The 21,415-nt window shown below is 43.1% G+C and overlaps 1 long non-coding RNA gene across 1 annotated transcript; it reads left to right on the top strand.

Annotated features, from left to right (window-relative positions):
* Positions 1 to 4,551: 4,551 nt before the first annotated feature.
* On the top strand, positions 4,552 to 20,745 carry LOC115473219. Its single transcript, XR_003942618.1, has 5 exons — positions 4,552 to 4,616; positions 4,818 to 4,992; positions 6,145 to 6,244; positions 7,190 to 7,239; positions 20,492 to 20,745. It is a non-coding gene; the product is annotated as an uncharacterized LOC115473219 (long non-coding RNA).
* The last annotated feature ends 670 nt before the right edge of the window (positions 20,746 to 21,415 follow it).

The raw sequence follows: 21,415 nt of genomic DNA, 5'->3' as shown, positions 1-21,415 counted from the left end.
ACGTCTCTCTCCTCCTGGGCCTGCCCCCGTCTGACGTCAGTAACCTGCGTAGGTTACTGACGTCAGACGGGGGCAGGCCCAGGAGGAGAGAGACGTGCGCGCGCCTCGGGAAACATAGACATAGCAGCTTTGGCTTGTTTTGGTTCAGGGCATTTGCACAAACTCTGAGAAGTCGCTTGACGAGCGAGTCCCCTTTTCATTCCCCCCATGTTTTTCTTTTTTTTTTTGTCAGCCCGAACTTCCATCTCTTTGGGCTGCAGCTGCTAACAAGGGGGAGCCGGCTGCTATAATTTTCTGTTGAAATGGCACTTTCTTTTCCACTGAGATGAATGGGGTCGCGCACACGCAGTGGGTGGTTTTTTTTTTTTTTTTTTTTGGGTAGTACTATTGTGGCAGGAGCCGAAGCAGCGGTGGGAGATCCGGACTTGTGGATTTCTCTTCCATGGGGACATTTTGAAAGCTTAATTAAGAAATATTTTTGAACTCCTTGGGGCTGGTAGAGGCTTCTGTTTATGGATTATGCCTTTCAGTTTCCTTTTGACCAATCACAGCGCTTTTAGCTCTGCTAATGCGCTGGGATTGGCTCAGAGTTTGTTTGTTTTTTCACTTTACGATTTTTCCTGGCACAGAGCTGTCCTAACGAGAGGTACAGACCTCTCGTTAGATTTCCTGCCTTTTTCCTGCGTAAAGGCAATCGGAAAAGGTTAGTGCATCTCGTTTCAATGGGGTTTGTACACAAATTGCTCATCTGCATTCCGTTTTCGTTAGCTGCTAGCTTCCTCGGTAAAAGCCCTTTGATGCATGCAACGGATCAAAATTTCCTCGTTGGAGGGTCGTTAAAGGCTCATTAAGGTTTAGTGCATCTGCCTCTAAGACGCTCCATTCTCCACTTCTACCTCAAGAAGTGAATGCAGCAGAAAGTGACCAAATGCTTCTGTTATCCAAAGGTAATCCTCACCTCCTTCCACCTTCTTTCTGTTTTGTTTTTTTTAATTGAAAACACTTCAGTACAACAATAAGCAGCATATAAAACAAAACAAATGACAAAAAAATGATAATTTTATATAAATTGTACAATTGTATTTCACTTTTCAACCCCATCCCCCTTTGCTCTTCTCCCTACTAAACAATAATTTCCTATGTAAAACATATGAAGTATTGAAAAAAATGTTTTAAAATCCTAAGAAAACCTGATCTGTGAGACTTATTTATTTATGATGGGTACTCAATCCCTCTGTCTGTCCTAAAATCTACTGTAACTCAGGCAAGCAATATGGAGATGGCTCCAATGTAAAAAAGCATTTTACCACAAATGAGCAGGTGGCCTACTTGCCAAACTTGAAGGTTGTTCTGGATGTGTTGTTAAGAAAACAAGAGCAGAAGGGGAGATTAGTTTCTTATATCACCCCTTAATAGATGTACCAGAAATCCCTCTAGACAACCCCAATCAACCTTAAGATTTATACCTGAGTCTGTGCATTAAAACTCACACCTCTAATGTATAGTAACTGAGAAAGAGAGAAAGAAAATCTTTAATAATTTTAGACTAACTTCCTCCCACCTTCTTTATAAACAGGAAGCATGTGCCAGTGGGAGGAACCAGCAGCGAGTTGTAGAATAGGATCATATATTGTTCTCCTGTGCTGTTAGCCTCCTGCCATTACACTTACTATGGGGGCCTGAGGAACAGGGCAATAGAGGAACCTAATAGGAATAGGAGGCAAGAACATAAAAAGGGGGAGAAGAAAGGAAGCATAGGAACATGAAGGGGCAAACTTGGCAAGGTATGAAGGGAATACTGGGGGAGGAAAAGAGGATAGAGGAGAAGGGGATAAGTGAATTAAACCGGTTATAGGTAGAAGAGAAGAAAGAATGTGAGATTGCTGAAGACAATTGGCAGAACGGAATGCTAGAAAAGTGATACAAGAAGGGACCAGAGAGACCGCAGGCTAGGAAAGGAAGAAGAGTACCCCATTTTCTTCCCCTCTTCAACTCCTGCTGAAAAGGTATAGAAATACAGGTTAATAAATAAAAAATACAAGATGCCTTTTTATTGGACTAACTTAATACATTTCTTGACTAACTAGAGAGGTCAGAACGGAATGGCAAAAGATGACGTTGCCAGAAAGTGAAGTGAATCATAAAAAGCATTCCAACGATCGATAGTCTAGAGAGGCTGAGGATGGAAGCTTAATGGATGATCAGAAGGCCACAGACTGTAGAATTTCATTGCTTATAATGTATTAGCCCAGGTATTTAAGTCTTTTCTTTTCTGACCGTTTTAATGTCAACAGTCTTACATTTCAAGATTGTGTTAAAAGACTTTGGGGCCTTTTTATTAAAACATAGTGTGTGCATTTTATACCTATAGTCTTCGTAGCACTTAGCGCATGCTACTTCCATTAGCATATACTAAGCTTTTAGTAAAAGGGCCTCTTTAGAAGTTAAATAAGCAGACATTTTGGAAGTTATATTATTTTGTTTTTATTTAACATTTATTTTGTGCATTCAAGTAGGCTAACATGGCAAGAACACTACTTTTATCGAAAAAATGGCACACTGATTGTGTATTCTGGTGTTTCCCAAACGTTTATCCACTATGACTCCATTTTAACAGTACAATTCATTTAAGCCCAGATAATAGTAATAATTAAAATAATAGCAGAACTCCACTTCCCTTCCCTCTCATCCATTTCCTCCTCCTCTTTCTTATTTAAAACATAAGAAATAAAACAAAATAAAACATGGAAAAGAAAATAAGATGATACCTTTTTTATTGGACATAACTTAATACATTTCTTGATTAGCTTTCGAAGGTTGCCCTTCTTCGTCAGATCGGAAATAAGCAAATGTTGGTAGATGACAGTATATATAAGTGAAACATCAAAGCATTTCAGTGGCAGTCTAACAGGATGGGGTGGATAGGTGCAAGACAGGGGGATATGCATGGAGACAGGAGGGTGACAAACAAAGCAGTACATTTCTATGGTTTAATATGGGCTAGAAAACCCAGATCCTTGTTAAGTCCTGTCTGGTGGGTGTCAAAATATTTAATCATTCTGACTTCAAAGGTTTTACGTTCCTGTATTGTTTTAAAGTTACCTTTAAGGATTCTTACCATGAAATCACTGGTACAGTGTTCTGGTTTTGTAAAGTGCTGTGATGTTTCACCTACCGGTATATATACTGTCATCTACCAACATTTGCTTATTTCCGATGTTTTATTTTGTTTTATTTCTATTGATTACCTTTAAAAGTGGACTATCACGGCTACCACACCTCTCTACTTATTTAAAACATTAACACCCCACCCCCACCCCCACCCCCACCCTGGTTTACAAATGGGCTGTGTCTGCATTAGCGCATTGGCAGCTGCTAGCATGTCTTTGTAAACGGGGGGGGGGGGGGGGGGGGGGTAAGGCAGTAGCAGTAGCCAGCACAGGGCCTTATGTTTCTGTGCCTGTTCAGTGACCCCAGTACTCTGTGTGTGTTTTCAGTCTAACAGGAAACTCATACAGGAGAAGGGGAAGGGCCAGTGAAGGCAGGCCCCATTCTAACTACCACTTCTAGGCAGAGGTCACAATGCAGGCCCAGAGAGAACAGCAACCCTGTTTCTGTGACCTATTCTACTGATGTGTCTCCATTTAGGGTCTGACCCCCAGTTTGGGAACCACTGGTTTATTCCTTACTCCATAGTTGATTAAACTATTGACTAGCAGTGGCCCCAGCTAGGGTATAATTTGCAGATAAAAAGGAAGTAGAACTGTGGGGCTGGAGGAGGGTTTAAGCAAGCTTGGGGCAGGAACAACTAGAGAAGAGGGGCTGGATTAGAGAACAGAGAGTGAATTTCTCCAGCCTCACTTCCTCTCCTCCTCTTCCCTGCAGTGTTCCTGGAATGGAGGGGCTGGAGCAGAACATGCCAGCTTTACTGGAGTGTGAAAAGAAGTGGTAGAACTACAATCCAGGGTGTTCACCCAGAAATTAAGCCCTAGGCCCAACGTAAACTTTTCTAAGACCCTATCTGACCTTTAGCCTATTCCTCACTGTCTCATAAAAGGTAGCCTTAACTCATGTCTTCCATACATTGGAAATTGGCCTTTACTTTAGTTTATTCCGCCTTTTAAGAACAAAAGTTTATTAAAGGCAAGGATACCTGTCCTATGACTTTTCATATTACAAAAGCAACGTATCATTACCAATTACTAGAATAATATTAATTACCAAGTCCAACAACAATCTCAAAATGTACTCTGGCACAAAAGCTCTTTTTCTGCCTCTTGATCTCGTGGTGGTCATGCTTCAGGATAGGTTATGCCCTTTAAAAACATCATTTATATCTGAACTTTAAACGCTTGAAGTGGCTGGGATCTCCTTACACAAGAGACATCTGCTGCATTCTCCCGAGGAAGCCAGCTTCTTCTGCCAGTGTTTAGAGGCTCTGAGAAATAATTGGCATGTCTAAGGAAATCTTTCCATCCAATGTTGCATGAGTCATGCTCTGAACAGTTGGAAAGGGCTAGGGAGAGTTGGGACAAAGAAGAGGGTGATGGAAGACAATTTAACAGCAATCTGTAGTCTATTTGCATTGACAGTTATGTCCAGCAAAGTAGCAGTTGGTAGTAATCTAAGCATTTTCTTTAATAAAGACATGTTGTAGAAACAGTGTGAGTGATGAAAGACAGAGCTTTTGTGAGAAGCCTGCTTATCAATGACTGCAGGATAGTGAGAGGGTGAATAGCACTAGCAGATTTTTAAATGATTCAGTAGGCAAGTAAACAAAATCACTGCAGCTTTCTCTTTTCACCTTGTGATTTCAGGAGCTGCTATGCTGATGGTCCTCAGAGCCTCACGTAATGAAGTGTGAACACAGGAGGAGGAACAGCCAACTAGAACTGTGCATCAAAACTCCAAGCAAGTGTCACATGTAAAGCACGAAAAGCAACATAGCGAATGATGAAAGATAAAGACCATTGGATCTTCCAGGTTGCACAGGTAAGATTCTTCCTCTGCTTTTTACCACTCTGAGTAGATGAGTGTACAAGTTCCCATGTGCAACTCAACACCAGCTCTTCCTCCCATCTCTTCCCTTCACCTCAGTCTCAACTCATTCTTCCTCCCCCCCCCCCCACACACACACTACCAGCGCCCTCCCCCTGTCCAACACAGATGCCAAATTTGCCACATTGTACCCTTCCTCTACTGCTCTGATGTTTCAGGCCTTGCTGCCTTCCTTTTTCACACTTTCAAGATCATTTTATTTATTTCCGAGAACTTGATATGCCACCAAAGGCCTGCACATAGGCAGTTTACAACACCGAAAGGTACCATACTAAAAGTACAATAATAAAGTAAAGTAGAGAAGGGGAGGGGGGTAGCCATTCTTAATGCACCCAGGTCCCCTTCCGTGTTTAGTTTAGTTGTCAATTTTTTGCCTGTGCTGTCTGATCTCAAACCTGGAGATCAGCAGGGCCACCAAGAAGGGGGGGGGGGCAGGGGGGACAAAATTCTCCGGGCCCGGGACTCCAAGGAGGGCACGGCACTGGGGTCTCTCGCCCTCTCCTGCTCCCAGGCTGCCGGCGCCACAGTCCCCAGTCTCCACTTACCTTCCCGCATCTCTCTTCTGTCTGCTATTCGACCCCTTTCATTAAAAAAAAAAAACCCCTCGAAATCAGCAGCGCAGCACCTTCAGTGTGAAAGCGGCAGATCGCCTCGGGTGGGCCTTCCCTCACTGTGTCCCGCCCTCCTCTGATGTAACTTCCCATTTCCGTGAAGGTGGGACACAGTGAGGAAAGATCCGCCTGAGGCGATCTGCCGCCTTCACACAGAAAGCGCTGCGCTGCCAATTTCGAGATTTTTTTTTTTAAATGAAGGGGGTCGAATGGCAGACAGAAGGGAGCTGAAGGAAGGTAGGTGAAGGCTGGGGACTGCGGTGCCGGCGGCCTGGGAGCAAGAGAGGGAGGCGCCAGCAGCAGTGGCGATTGGGGGGGGAAGGCGGAGGCGAGGGAGGGGCAGTGGCAATCCTTTGGGGGGGCTGAGGGCGGCCCCTTGTCCCGGGCCCGGCTCAGTCTCTCAGTGGCCCTGGAGATCAGTAAAACAGTTACAAAAAAATATACATTGTAACCTCTGTGATTAATATGCCACTAGGATCCCAGAGGGATGGGAGCCTCTCTGTTGGGGTTTGCGACATGAGTGGATGCCAGAGGCACCACTGGGAATTGAAGAACACCTCTCCACTATCAGATATGTAAGTGTGTACAGAAGAGTGCTTAGGTGAAATGCCAATGTTCAAATCATTTACGCATGTAAATTGATGTAAGTAAGCAATTTTTGCAGTTAAGTGACCGTAAGTGGGATTTGTGTGTGCATCTGACTGCTTGCTATTCTATAAGATCAGGCATCAAAATCTCCTAGCTTGCAACTCAAAAGAGGAAGTGGCCAGAGAAGGGGTAGGGGCATTCTGAAAAGTTGCAAATGGTTTTATAGAAGAGCAACATCTCGTGCCCAAATGCCATGCATTGGGTGCCTCCAACAGCTACAGGACAGTTCTTAAACTGCTGGGTTCCTCATTCATAATACACAAATAACCCAGCAATCTTTGTCGCATCACATAGGTTCCATTGCTAAATCATTTGTATCTATTATAACTCTCATAGACACTCTTTTTTCCATGCAAAATTTTTAGGGACGCTGAGCAAATGTTAAATTACAAGGAGCAGCGCTGGATTTGTTTTCCTGAATTCCAGGCAACCACATGGGTTAAATGCGGAACTGGAGTGGTGGTCATTGGTTTGATAAATTTAATTGGTAGGGGAGTGTGGACCAATCAGCATAATCTGAAGCCAGTTATATAATATATTTATTTCCATTCCTTTAACATCAGTCAGACGCCTTCGCTATTTTGGCTGCTCACTAAGGGTCCTGTTTACTAAGGGGCGTTAGCATTTTTAACGTGCCTACAATTAGCGTGCACGCTAACCATGTAGGTGCCTAAATGGATATTGTAGGTGTGTACACGGTTAACTCACGTATATGGTTAACACGTGTTATAAATGCTAATGCGCCTATAACGTGACTTAGTAAACAGGGCCCTAAGTGTGTTGCTATTCTTGATTTGTGAGTAATTGAGATTGTTAAAATGTATTTGCTAACCTATGTTGAATATATTTTGATATATTTTTTGGCTTTTTAGCGGACTGCTACCCTGATGAAGAAACTGAAACCTGGTCACGCTGGCAGCAGGTCTGGCTTTATTGTTTTGGAGTGAGTGCTAACTAGCAGTTTCAAGATAAGTGCTTTCTAAAATATGTGGTTGCAAGTTGAAGCTATTAAGTTTTTCATGAGATGATGATTTTTCTATAAAACTTGGGACCAGTGAGGAAAGGCAATTCTAGCACTGAGAAAATGATTGTGCATAGCGTATGCTGTCATTCTGAGGATCCCTAAAGTTATAGGAGCCCTTTTACAAAGGCATGCTGAAAAATGGCCTGCAGTAGTGTAGACGTGTGTTTTGGGCGAGCGCAGAATCATTTTTCAGCGCACCTGTAAAAAAATGCCTTTTAAAACTTTTTGCCGAAAATGGACTTGCAGCAAAATTTGGGGTCTGAGACCTTACCGCCAACCATTGACCTAGTGGTAAGGTCTCACGCGGTAACCGGGCGGTAATGGTCTACATGCGTAAAATGCTGATTACCGCCCAATTACCACCCACAAGCCAGAAAATAAAAATATTTTCCAGCACACTTAGCAGATGCACATAAAACATTAAATTTACCAGAGGGCCACATGGTAGCCGCGTGGTAACTCAAAATTAATGCACGTTGGGCACACATGGAGGGGCATAATCGAACGGGGGCGCCCATCTCTAAGGGTGGCCATCTCTGGGGATGGCCCCGGGAAGGGGCGGAGCCAACCATATTATCGAACAAGGTGGGCGACCATCTTTCATTTCGATAATACGGTCGGGGCCGCCCAAATCTCAGCATTTAGGTCAACCTTAGAGATGGTCGACCTAAATGTTTAGATCACCGGACTTAGAGATGGCCTGCCTCAGTTTTCACTGATAATGGAAACCGAGGCCGGCCATCTCAAATCCAGCCAAATCCAAGCCATTTGGTCGTGGGAGGAGCCAGCATTTGTAGTGCACTGGTCCCCCACACATGCCAGGACACCAACTGGGCACACTAGGGGGCACTGCAGTGGACTTCATTAATGCTCCCAGGTACATAGCTCCCTTCCCTTGGGTGCTGAGCACCCCAAATCCCCCCCCAAACCCACCCCCGCAACTGTACACCACTACCATAGCCCTTATGGTGAAGGGGGGCACCTACTTGTGATTACAGTGGGTTTCGGGTGGGTTTTGGAGGGCTGGGTCCACCTACCTGAAGTGCACTGCACCCACTAAAACTGCTCCAGGGACCTGTATACTGCTGTCATGGAGCTGGGTATGACATTTCAGGCTGGCATAAAGGCTGGCAAAAAATGTTTTTAATTTTTTTTTTCGGGGGGTGGGGGGGTGATAGGGGGGTTGGTGACCACTGGGGGAGTACGGGGAGGTCATCTCCGATTCCCTCCGGTAGTCATCTGGTCAGTCTGGGCATCTTTTTGAGGCTTGGTCCTGAAAATAAATAGACCAAGTAAAGGCGGCCAAATGCTCGTCAGGGCCGGCCTTCTTTTTTCCATTATCGGCCGAGGGCGCTCATGTGTTAACCACGCCCCCGTCCTGCCTTCACTATGCCTCCGACACGCTTCCTTAAACTTTGGCCGCTCCTGTGACGGACTGCAGTTGAGGGCGGCCAAAATCGGCTTTCGATTATGCCGATTTGGCCGCACCTGACAGAAGGGCACCCATCTCACGATTTGTGTCAGAAGATGGGCGCCCTTCTCTTTCGAAAATAAGCAGGATAGGCAACTATGCAGCTTAGTAAAAGGACCCCATAGTTTATTTGAGTTTGCTATACTGTCATTGACTAACTCACAGATCATAGCAGTGTACAATTATAAAAGCAAAGAAAACAGAAAAGAACTACAAAAATCGACAGGACAGTGTTCCGTGATACCAATCATTCAAGAAGCAATCACACATACAGTAAAAGGCAGGGGAAAGGGGAAAGAAGGAACTGGGTAGGAAATGGTACAGCCTTATGCAGAATTAAATGTTTGCTGAAACAACAAAGTTTTGAGCATTGTTTTGAATTATTTGAATTTTAAAAAATTTTTAAACATTTTTTTTTATTTTACATTTTTTAATTTAAAAATGTGTTGAAAAAAAGAGTGTCTATGAGAGTTATAATAGATACAACTGGTTTAGTGACAGAACCTAAGTGTGGCAACAAGGATTGCTGGGTTGTTTATGTATTTTGCATTGGGGGCCGGCATTTATACTGGGTTTCAGCTGGTGTAAATACTGGTGCCCAACTTTGGGCACAGGAATCGCCTCTCAGTGCTGTTCTATAAAGGGCACCTAGTGCCGATTTTTTCCAGCACCAATTTTTCAGCACCATTTATAGAATTCCCCCAAACTGTATAACATTTTTCCATTTAACAATATACTAAAGAAAATAAAATTTAAAATAATTCTTAGAGCAGTCCTAGCAATTTCACAAATACAATCTGTAGTGATTCTTAAATTATCATTCCTTGTGCTTAAAGTGGATCTCATTATATCTAAGGCTTCCTTCTGCGACATGGTTGTAGACAAGGATTCAATGCCCAAGGCGACCAGAGTAAGATCCATGTTGTCCATCTTAATTTGGTTCAAAAATGATAATGAGGTGGGAGGAGTCTATGACAACAATTTGGGAATAAAAGACAGTAAAACAACATGACTAAACTTGGACAGGGGTTCAAGAATAGAATCTGTACTAGAAAGAATGGGACAACCAGGAGAGTTGATCAAAATTTATGAATTTTAGGAAGAGAGGGTGTGGTAGCCGTTAGTCCACTTTTAAAGGTAATCAATAGAAATAAAACAAAATAAAACATGGAAAAGAAAATAAGATGATACCTTTTTATTGGACATAATACATTTTTTGATTAGCTTTCGAAGGTTGCCCTTCTTCGTCTTCTCTCTCACCTATTCACCCCCATCTTGTTAGACTGTCACTGAAATGCTTTGATGTATCACTTATATATATTGTCATCTACCAACACTTGCTTATTTCCGATCTGACGAAGAAGGGCAACCTTCGAAAGCTAATTACGAAATGTATTATGTCCAATAAAAAGGTATCATCTTATTTTCTTTTCCATGTTTTATTTTGTTTTATTTCTATTGATTACCCGATATACCATAAATTGCAAGGACAAATCCAGCCACATATGACGCATGCACTTTCACAATTGTTAACTCCCATCAAAAAGAAGTATTTGTTTAACTTTGGGACCCAAATCCTGCCAGTGGTCATAGCATGTTTACAATAAACACAGTGGCCACATGGTCTGTGACCCTGTGACCCCACAAAGGTATTTTCAGCTTTCACGCTTTAATGTAGAGAGGTGTGGTAGCCGTGTTAGTCCACTCTTAAAGGTTATCAATAGAAATCAAACAAAATAAAACATGGAAAAGAAAATAAGATGATACCTTTTTATTGGACATAATACATTTTTTGATTAGCTTTCGAAGGTTGCCCTTCTTCGTCTTCTCTCTCACCTATTCACCCCCATCCTGTTAGACTGTCACTGAAATGCTTTGATGTTTCACTTATACATACTGTCATCTTCCAACATTTGGTTATTTCTGATCTGATGAAGAAGGGCAGCCTTCGAAAGCTGATCAAGAAATGTATTAAGTTATGCCCAATAAAAAAGATATCATCTTATTTTCTTTTCCATGTTTTATTTTGTTTTATTTCTATTGAATTTTAGGAAGAATGTGAATTGTAGGAATAATGGAGTACTTGGCTCTTAAAAAACCGACTTCCATCTGTATTAATTTCCATCTGTAGTGTAATAGTAGGGGCCCTCAGAGTACTATGTACAGTTCTGGAGACCATGTCTTCAAAAAGATATAAACAGGATGGAATCAGTCCAGAGAATGGTTGCAAAAACAGTTGGTGGTCTTCATCATAAAGCATCATAGGCGGTAGGTGGCCCAACTGTTTGGGGAGGCTAAAGGGGGTGGGGTTAGGGGTGGGGCCAGGGGTGAGCTTACATCCATAATTGTCTGACAACACACAGAAAAAAAATAAGTAAAAATAAAATAGTCACAATTAATACATTTTATTAAATTTAGATATTAGACATGTATCATATGTCAAAGAATAAATTGATTGCTCAAAGCATATACTAACCATAATTGCTCAACTGCAAAACACTATGCACAAATTTGTGCAAAAACACACTCAGAACTTTACTGTACCATAAATATTACACTGGGCAGACCCTAATACAACAATATATCACCCATACAAAAAATGCAGACTGTCAACAATATGAAACAAGGGATCATAATATCACAATTCTCATATAGAGCCACAAAACACCCTTTTAGGGTGGATGGTGTTCACAATGAGCTCCTTTTATTAACAACCATATGTAGTGTGTGTCATGATTTAGGCTCTACACCCTTTCTGATGTTTGGGTACCACCTCAGTAAGGCCAACATACAATCTCTCCTCTGCAAAACACTACAAACTTATGCAGAAACACACTCATAACCTTACCAAACCATAACATCACTAATTATACCAGGCTCTAAAACACCAGTACACAACCTAATGAAAAAAAACAAAAATAGCGGCAAATTCTACACGCTAGCAGAATACTGCACCTTGATCACCCATGAAAAACACATGACACAACAGATATGAAAGCAAAATATGAAGGCAAAATACTGAACTGGAAAGTTACCTCAAGAAGTCAGACTCAGCATGCAGCAGTACTAGAAAAATTGAAACTTACATGCAAAATATCACAGATGCACATTTCCAAAAGCTGACATATTCCAATTAATAAATTCTGAATAAAATACTTTTTTCTACCTTTGAGGTCTGATCATTTAGTTTTTCTATTCGCTTCGGTCCCAGTGTTTTCTGTTTTATGCAGTTTTCTTTCCATTTGATATTTTTCCCTCACCATGTCCACCATCCTCCTGTGTCCTTATGCGTCCTGTCTACCACTCTGCTAAGCTAACCGCCAGAACGTGGTGAAGGCGGTTAGCTTAGCAGAGTTTAAAAAGGGGTTAGACGGTTTCCTAAAGGACAAGTCCACAAACCACTACTAAATGGACTTGGGAAAAATTCACAATTCCAGGAATAACATGTATAGAATGTTTGTATGTTTGGGAAGCTTGCCAGGCGCCCTTGGCCTGGATTGGCCGCGGTCATGGGCTCGATGGACCCTTGGTCTTTTCCCAGTGTGGCATTACTTATGTACTTATGTAGCCCTGTCCCTATCCTTTCTTCAGTTTCAGCATCTGCCCTCAAAGTGTTCCAATCCAGCCCTTAAAGTCAGCAATTTCCCCTCCTTCCATATCCAGCATTTCTCCTCACTCCCTCCCCTCCATCCATGTGCATCTACTTCCTCTGTCTTTCCTCCCCTCCATCCATGTCCAGCATTTCTTCTCTCTCCCCTCCACTCCAGCCATGTGCATCTCCTTCCTTTGTCTTTCCTTCCCTCCATCCTTGTCCAACATTTCTCCTCTTTTCCCTGCCCTCCACTAAATTCATGTCCAGCATTTCTCCTCTCTTCCCTCCCCTCCATCCATGTGCATCTCCTTCCTGACTTCCCTCCCCTCCATCCATCCATGTCCAACAACTCTCCATTCTCCCCTGCCCTCTCCTTCATCCACCCATATCCAGCAAATTTCCTCTCTCCCCTGCCCCCTCCATTCATCCCTCCATGTCCAGTAATTCTTCTCTCTCCCCTGCCCTCTCCTCCCCTCCATCCATCCATGTCCAACAACTCTCCATTCTCCCTTGCCCTCTCCTCCATCCACCCATATCCAGCAAATTTCTTCTCTCCCCTGCCCTCCTCCATCCATCCATGTCCAGCAACTCTCCATTTTCCCCTGCTCCCTCCATCCATCGAGGTCCAGAAATTTTCCTCTTTCCCCTGCTCTCTCCCCACCATCCATCCATGTCCAGCAACTCTCCATTTTCCCCTGCTCCCTCCATCCATCGAGGTCCAGAAATTCTCCTCTTTCCCCTGCTCTCTCCCCACCATCCATCCAAGTCCAGCAACTCTCCCTTCTCCCCTGCCCCCTCCATCCATCCATGTTCAGCAACTCTCCATTCTCCCCTGCCCTGTCCTCCATTCACCCATATCCAGCAAATTTCCTCTCTCCCCTGCCCCATTCATCCATCCATGTCCAGCAATTCTCCTCTCTCCCCTGCCCTCCCCTCCTCTCCATGTCCAGCCATCTCTTCTCTCCCCTGCCCTCCCCTCCTGTCCATGTCCAGCGATCACTTCGCTCCCCTGCCCCCTCCTCCTCTCCATGTCCAGCGATCTCTTCTCTCCCCCTGCCCTCCCCTCCTCATCCAGCGATCTTTTCTCTATCCCTGCCCTCCCCTCCCATCCTTGTCCAGCGATTCTCCTGCCCTCCCTCAGCTCCCCGACAGCCCTCCTCTCCGTTCCTTTCTCCCCTCCCCGCACGTTTAACCGTTTTACTTTCAGGCGCAGTGACGGCAGTGAAGAGGACAACACAGCGGGCTCGCCTCCAGCTTCTCCCTTCCCTCACACAGTGTCCCGCCTTCTGCGATGCTGTATTTCCTGTTTCCATGAGGGCGGGACACAGTGTGAGGGAAGGGAGAAGCTGGAGTGGAGCCCGCTGTGTTGTCCTCTTCTCCGCCGTCACTGCGCTTGACAGTAAAAGGGTTAAACGCACTTGGGGGGGGGGGGGAAGGAACGGAGAGGAGGGCTGTCAGTCAGGGAGCTGAGGGCAGGAAGGAGGAACTGTCCAACGGTCCGAAAGCTACCTGCAGTGCTGCGCCAGCCCTGCACTTGGGGGGCAGCAGCCAGGGGAAGGTCACAGTTGGGCTGGGGAGGCTTAGCCTCCCGAAGCCTCTTATACGGGGCGCCTATGTAAAGCATATGGAGATAGATTTAAAGATCTCAATAGGTATACTTTGGAAGAAAGGTAGGAGAGGGGAGATATGCCATGAAAGTATTTAAAAGTGGACTAACATGGCTACCACATCACTTTACTCCTTTCTAGTCCTAATTGTTCTCTCCCCCCCCCCCCCCCCCACCCCCCATGTCCATGAGTGATGTGAGAGCTTGTAGGTGAGAAAGGAGTTGGACCAGGAATGTTAGGTGGAGACAGGGGCTCATCTTCTGAATTCCTGATACATTTCTGGCTTCTACCTTTTTTCCTTTTCTCCCCCTGGATCTCAGGACCAAACCCCTTCACTACAGCCCTAAAGACTTACCTTTTTTCTGAGACTTTTACAGGCAGATAATTGGGGTTTGTGAGTCAGTTGACCAGTACATGAGGTGTTCTGCTTTTCTTTATTGTTCTATTTTCATTACCTTTGCTTTCCTATGAATTTTTGTAGCTCTTTTTCCCTTTTTTGTTGCTTTCATGTTAGTTGTAAAATACTTTGGTTCACATTATGAAAGGCGGTGCACCAAATATCAATAAACTAAACCAATTGGTTTTGTCTGTATGTATGCTAGAAGCAATAGTGACTTGTTTTTGGCATTGGAATTTGGGCCTAACCCAGGGTCAAACTGACTCTTTCTTATAATCTGCCTCATCATGTTTGAACTTGTAAAATTTCATTTTTTAAAAACTCCTATTCATCGTGTGTATATGCGAACCATTGTGCATTGCACACATGTCCCAAAATCCAGTTTTCCCTACATAAGCACACAACTGTGGAACGCATTACCAAAAGCCTTGAAAACTACGTACGACCACCTAAACTTCTGGAAAAAAACTAAAAACTAACCTGTTTAGAAAGGCATACCCTACCAACTCAACATAAATGCCTGATCTCTGCAACACAACAAAACTAAAGTACGTAATGGACATAACACAACTCTTCCGTTGTACGATTCCCTAATGTGGCTGTACCACATGAACTTTATCTTACCACAACATCACATTGTATTTGTTCACACCAGAGTCTGCAAACGCCTCTCCAGTACTATGTAAGCCACATTGAGCCTACAAATAGGTGGGAAAATGTGGGATACAAATGTAACAAATAAATAAATAAATAAAAGTCACTAAAATTGTGTGTGCAAATTTGGGCGCGTGATTAGTGCCAATAATTGGCTTTTTAACAAGCAATTATTCAAGCTAATTGGATTTAATTAAAATTAAGTGCATAAATTTAGGTGCAGGTCTAAAAAGGATCGCAGCCATGGGAGGGTCATGGGCAGATCAGGGGCATTCCCACAATTTAGGCGCACTGTTATACAATAACAGTAATCCGCACCTAATTTAGGCGCGGAGATTTACTCTAAGGTTCCGTTGGTGTAAATGGTTGTGCCTAAATATAGTCACAGTTCCTGGTGCTAAGTGCTATTCTGTAAATGGTGCCTAACTTTAAGCGCTGTTTATAGAATAGCGCTAAGCACTATTTTTTGGCGCTGATTTGTTAGGTGCCATTTATATAATTTAGTCCACAAGGCATGCCTATGTGCACTATTGGAAAAAGAATGTGTATTCTTTCTTAAAGAGTATGTCATCTTTCCACATAGTGCACACTCTTTCAAAAGAGCGCATACTCAACAATTGCTCACATGACGACAAGTTGGCCAAACGAAATGACAAAGGAAATGACATAAAACCAAAATGTTCTGCCTGCACCTCCCTGACACTTCAAGGCATAACCTGCTCCAACTCTTTCTCGCATAATGTTTCGAACTCAAAACAGAAGTTTGAAAAAGAACTCTTTTCTTACATCCAGGAATTTCACTTCTGGCCTTTAAGACATTTCTAATAACCATGGACTTCATCCAGTATTGGATAAAGATATACATTCCATGTCCTTTCCCCTAGTGGACTCCCACCACCATAGGACTCCTGCTTCTCCTTTTGGTAAAAAGAGGGACATGAACACAAACCCTCAACTGCTCCTCAGGACCTGTCCCTGTGCTCCCTCTTGGTAGCTTGGCAGAAAGGAGGCAAAGATAATGCTCCCTCCAAAACATCTTCCTTTCTAATCTAAGGGACATTAAAAACTCCTCCCCATGCATCAATTCTGGTACAGAAGCCAGCTAGAAAATTATTTCTACATTATGTGAGCAAGTGGTACCCCTGCAGTATAAATATGCATCATGCATCAGTCATTTGACTCATCACTGAGGCACACATTAAATTAGGGGCACCTTAGTGACCTGGATCACCTAATTATTTAGGCCCTTCAGTCTCATCTCTTGGATTTTGATGATGTGCATTTTTATTTAATAAACACAATATGGAGTTGGGTTTCAAATGGGTTTAATCAGGCAGGAGAGGATCCTGCCTGGTTAAACCCCGCTGAGTGAGCCGGCAGCCAATAATCGGTGGCACTTAACCGGTTAGTGCCACTCAATATGTCTGCTAACCGTCCATCCCCTAACCGGATAGGTTAGGGGCCGAGTTAGGACAAAGCGTCAACTTAGTTGTTTAGCAGCAATTTTCAGTCCGCTAACCAGCTAAGTAACCACATAAAGTTAGGGCAGCAAAACAGCTGTCCTAACCTTATGCACTGAGTTAACCGGGCACTGGTCTGTATATTGGCCAGTATCCAGTTAACTTCTGGATCGGTGGAGATACCTGACTATTCAGTGCCAGGAGCCACCATGCTGTGGCATTGACTATCAAGGGTTAGTTCTGCCCACAGCTGGAAGTGGCTTACTGCCATGGGCTGAATATCAGGCCCTAGATTTTTAAATGTCTTCCCCAGATGATCTTCTCTCATCCCCAGCCAACCTCTTCTGCAGTTCATATCCTCAATCCTGCCTTCTCTTTTACTGCTGATTGGGCTGGTAGAACAAGAAGAGCAGAGGAATGCAGTGATGTAGCCAGACCGATTATTTTATGGGCCCATAGTTATTTTGGGTGGGCCTTCCAAACCACCCATCTCCTTTGTCCTGCATCCCTTTCCCTTTCTTCTACCTCTGGGTTCAGTAATTGCCCCTGCCTGCAAACCGACAACTCCCCTTCCCCATTGTGCCTCACCACGTTCACAGACGGCAGCAGCAACACACATCCACTGCTTGCACCGGTCTCTGAAGGCTTCCCTCTGCCACATCCCACCCTCGCTGACATCGCTTCCTGTTTCCTCTGGCAGGATGTGGCAGAGGGAAGCCTGCAGAGACCAGTGCAGGCAGCGGATGTGCTTTGCTGCTGCGTCTTGCATATGTGGTGAGGTAAATACAAAAGGAGTTGATGGGCCACGGATGAAGGAAGGAAGAGAGGGGAACCAGGTGGCTACCCCAGAAGTGTGTTGGGGGGCCAAACAGAGTGGTCCTGTGCCCACCCAGGCCTACCCTTAGCTATGCCACTGAAGGAATGGGCTACAAACTTCTCTTCTGCCACTTTGAACTGCTTGAGACACATACAGTCATTAATTAGACTCCGAGAGTGAGAGAATGAGGGCGGAGGCTCTTATTCTACCACAGAGACTCTTATTCTACCATTTTCTTTCTTCTGCTGGTGGCCTGCTTAGCAGTTCTGAAAGATGTTGGCTAGTAACTCCAGTGGCAGCCTTTGGGCTGGGTGGAATGAAGTCCATCAAGCTGCTTCAGTGATGGTTTTTGGTCCAATTGAATGAGCTCCTCTGGGCCACTCTGATGGTCTCTTTTGGATGCATAGGTACCAACTTTTCAAAGTACTTAGAGGTGATAAATAAATGTATCACAAATTACCCCTCCCTGAACTCAGTGCAGGTGCTTGCTCACTATTGGAGGTATTGAGCACCCACTGCTGCCACAGAGCTGGCACCAATAGATGGATGGCTCTGGTGGACTTCCAGCCCACTAGTTATGTTCCTATGCCTTTAAGATCAGAGATAGAGGACATAAGGAAAACCTAAAACATTTAAAACTTTTTCAGTTTCATGAAGCATGTTAAAAACAACATTAGAATGTTGAAGTACATTTTTAGTTTTAATCTTTTTATTGATTTTCAATACAAAGATAGGACAAGAATTATCAGCCATATAACAAGAAACACTGTACAAAGTAGATTAAGGGAAGTGGGAGGAAAAAAAAAAGAGGATGTACAACAAAATACATTGCATGCATAAGCCAAAGGTTACACAAGATGCATCAGCTGAATATACTCAACATTTTACACTAGACATTGTTAAAATAAGATTCAAGTGGAAGCCACTTTTTCTCATGCAAGGCAAAAGAAAATTATTTTTTAGCAAGATATGTTTCATACTTATATGTTTGAAGCAGTAAACTCCACCATTCATGGTAGGTGTCCTGATATAAGGTCTTCCAATGCGAAAAAAATTACTTTCAAAGCTAAGGAAATCATAGCATCAATAATGTTGCATTCATTAGATGTTAATATATTTTATAGCAATGGCCTTTAAGTATCACATATTTGTAAGTTATTGAACCAGAAAGATGAAAAATATCCACTATAAATGACAATATATCTTTCCAATATTTTTGGATACATATACAATCAAATATAAGATGTTTAAGATTGCCTTGTTGAGAACAACAAGACGAACACAAGTTGGAATTTGAAGAATCTATTACATGCAATTTAAGAGGCGTCCACAAAGATCTATGCTTAAAGAAGTACAAAGATTGCAACGTTGATGAAGATCTGGAACAGTTAAATAGGGAACCCCACATCTGTTTCCATGGCTTATCTGAGATAGGTTGCTGGATATCTTCCTCCCAACATTTACGCAGACCTGTACATTTGAGAGGAAATTTACTTAGCACGTTTTTAAGATTTGTACAATGGTACATAGAATTATTTCTGGTCTGGCTCCATCCTGTCTAACCATTCCCATCCAAGTCAACTGCCCAGCTTCTCTGACGTCAGATGCACGCAGAGAAGATGATTGAGGAAGCAACGCGAAGGGCACAACAGCACTTCGGCTGTCGGAGGTTTGGGTCCCCCCTCAGCACAGGTAGCCCACAACGGCGGCGGGGGGCAGTTTTCAGCGGGCCGGGGGGGGGGGGGGGTCGACAGGTTCACGGAAGGGGGGGTCGAGGGGGCCGTAGCGCAGGGGGTGACAGATGATTCTGAGGCAGGGGGAGGAGTGTTTCCCTACACCTCCCCTTACCTTGGAATCAGCTGTCATGACGTCAGTGCGTGTCTGCCTAGCAGACCACCTCCAGGGATCCCAAGCACAGAACGTTGGAGGTGAGAATTATTATATAGGATATATATATATATATATATGTATATAGTGCTTATTCATCACTTCTGAAAGTTATTGATTTTTTTTTGATAAAAAGTAATATCTGATGAATAAAAAAATAAAAAATATTTGATAGCAAAAGTCTCTGGATCGATGACGAATACATGCCCACTTAAAATTGTGTTTGGCTTGAAACATTGGGCCATAAAACACCTCTCACACGACCTTACCTAACACCTTCTACCTAAATTCCTCTCTCACCCCAGCTTATGATCGACTGTGTTCTTAAATTATGTAATGACGTTCTCATTTCCATACTCTGTAAGCCACATTGAGCCTGCAAAAAGGTGGGAAAATGTGGGGTACAAATACAATAAATACATAAATAAATAAATAAATATTTGAAAAGACTAATATTGGTTTCTATGCATATATGAACTTTATGGGAACTGGGCAGTTGACTTGGATGTATATGTTTTGCCTCCTCCACTGATGAATGTTTTGGTACTACTGATATTGAGAATTGTTGTCCATCCTATCTAAGGCATTATGAGCCCATTTTACAAAACGGTGCTACAGCAGCAGCCCGGCGGTACTTCCCACCCCCAGTGCACTGTCATATCTGGTGCTACAAAAATGTATTTATCTTTGTAGCTCTGGTGTGTACCCTGCGGTAATTGGGCAATGCCACATGCTGCTCGGTTACCACCGGGTTAGCGTGGGAGCCCTTACTGCCACCTCAATGGGTGGTGGTAAGGACTCCCCCCTGAAATGGCCACGCGGCAAGTGCTTCACATGCTGCAGGGCCATTTCTTTAAAAAAAGAAAGACCTACCTTTTACCCGCTGTGGTAAAAGGGGGTCTCAGTGCATGTCAAAAGCATGCGCCGACACCAGCGCAGGCCCCTTTTCTCGCAGCTTGGTAAAAGGGGCCCTTTATTTGCTTTCTAAATAGGGGAGGTTTCCAGACCAATCCAAGATATTAGGATGCTTCAATTTCCTAATCCCATAGGCAGTCGTTCAAAGGTAAAGTTTATTAAAGCTATCTCTTATCAAGCAGCTTTCCACTTGCATTGCTTACCTATTCACATTAGGAGAATAGTTTCTTATCTTTGGTTTCGAAAATACCTAAAATTGTATCTTTTTAAGAAATATTTGGATTTGGAATTGTGATACATGTAGAATGTTCCTATAATACTATTCATGTTTTTTTTATTGTCTTTTGTAGTTCCCGTTTATAATCAGCTAAAGTAATTATGATCCGCATCGAATCTGGTGATATTTGCAACTGGTTGAAGAGACAAGATGCGCAGTTCTTTTGTTGGCAGAAATGTGTAGGGAATGGTGGTGACTATGCGGAAAAGAAAATACATGTACTGAAAGAGCAGGTTGCAAGCATTATTTTTATCTTTTATTCATTACAATATCTTCATTTAAAGTTCTAGAGGTGAAGGCATTATTTTTCATTCAACCCTCATATGATAGGACCCTTATCTGTGCCACAACTCCAGAGAACCAGAAATAAAAGCCTTTTTAAAAATTATATATTTGTTGCATTTTATTATAATTATTTGTTTATTGATATTTTAATAGTATTTTTTATAGCCAGGTGGGCATCTTGTAAGCTTAGTTTTTGCTTCTTTTGTATACATGTTTTCTTTTATAAATTGATAATGTTACACTTACCTGTATGTATTTTCCTTGAGAGGCAGGTGAAGTGTTTGTGGTCATATTGTGCACACCTATAAAACATAAATACATCATAGAGGACAGACCACGAGAATTCACTACTTGACGTTGGCATGTAGGTAATGCAGTTAGGATGAGGTAAACAGGGTGGTGGACATCTATGAATAATGAGAAACAGCATTACTTTGGAAGACTGATGTGCCTAAGAGAAATGCAAAAAACATATATACCTGTAACTGCTGTGCATACTGTGCCTTTCCCCACCATCATTTTCTCATGTACTTCACTTTACTTTAGTCTGCTGCTCACTTATATAGGTGAGGAATTGGTGCACTCAAGCTTGCCCCCCACCATACACAGTAATATATAATAGAAAGGATATACAGGTTCTGTTCAATGATAGTGACAAACGCCTGGATTCTATAAAGGACGCCCCAAATTGAAAAGGGTTTATAGGGGTGAC

The sequence above is a fragment of the Microcaecilia unicolor genome, chromosome 6 (genome assembly GCF_901765095.1).
Source record: "Microcaecilia unicolor chromosome 6, aMicUni1.1, whole genome shotgun sequence".
Taxonomy (NCBI): domain Eukaryota; kingdom Metazoa; phylum Chordata; class Amphibia; order Gymnophiona; family Siphonopidae; genus Microcaecilia; species Microcaecilia unicolor.
Note: the sequence above shows the minus strand (reverse complement) of the source record. Positions and strands in the feature narration are given on the sequence as shown.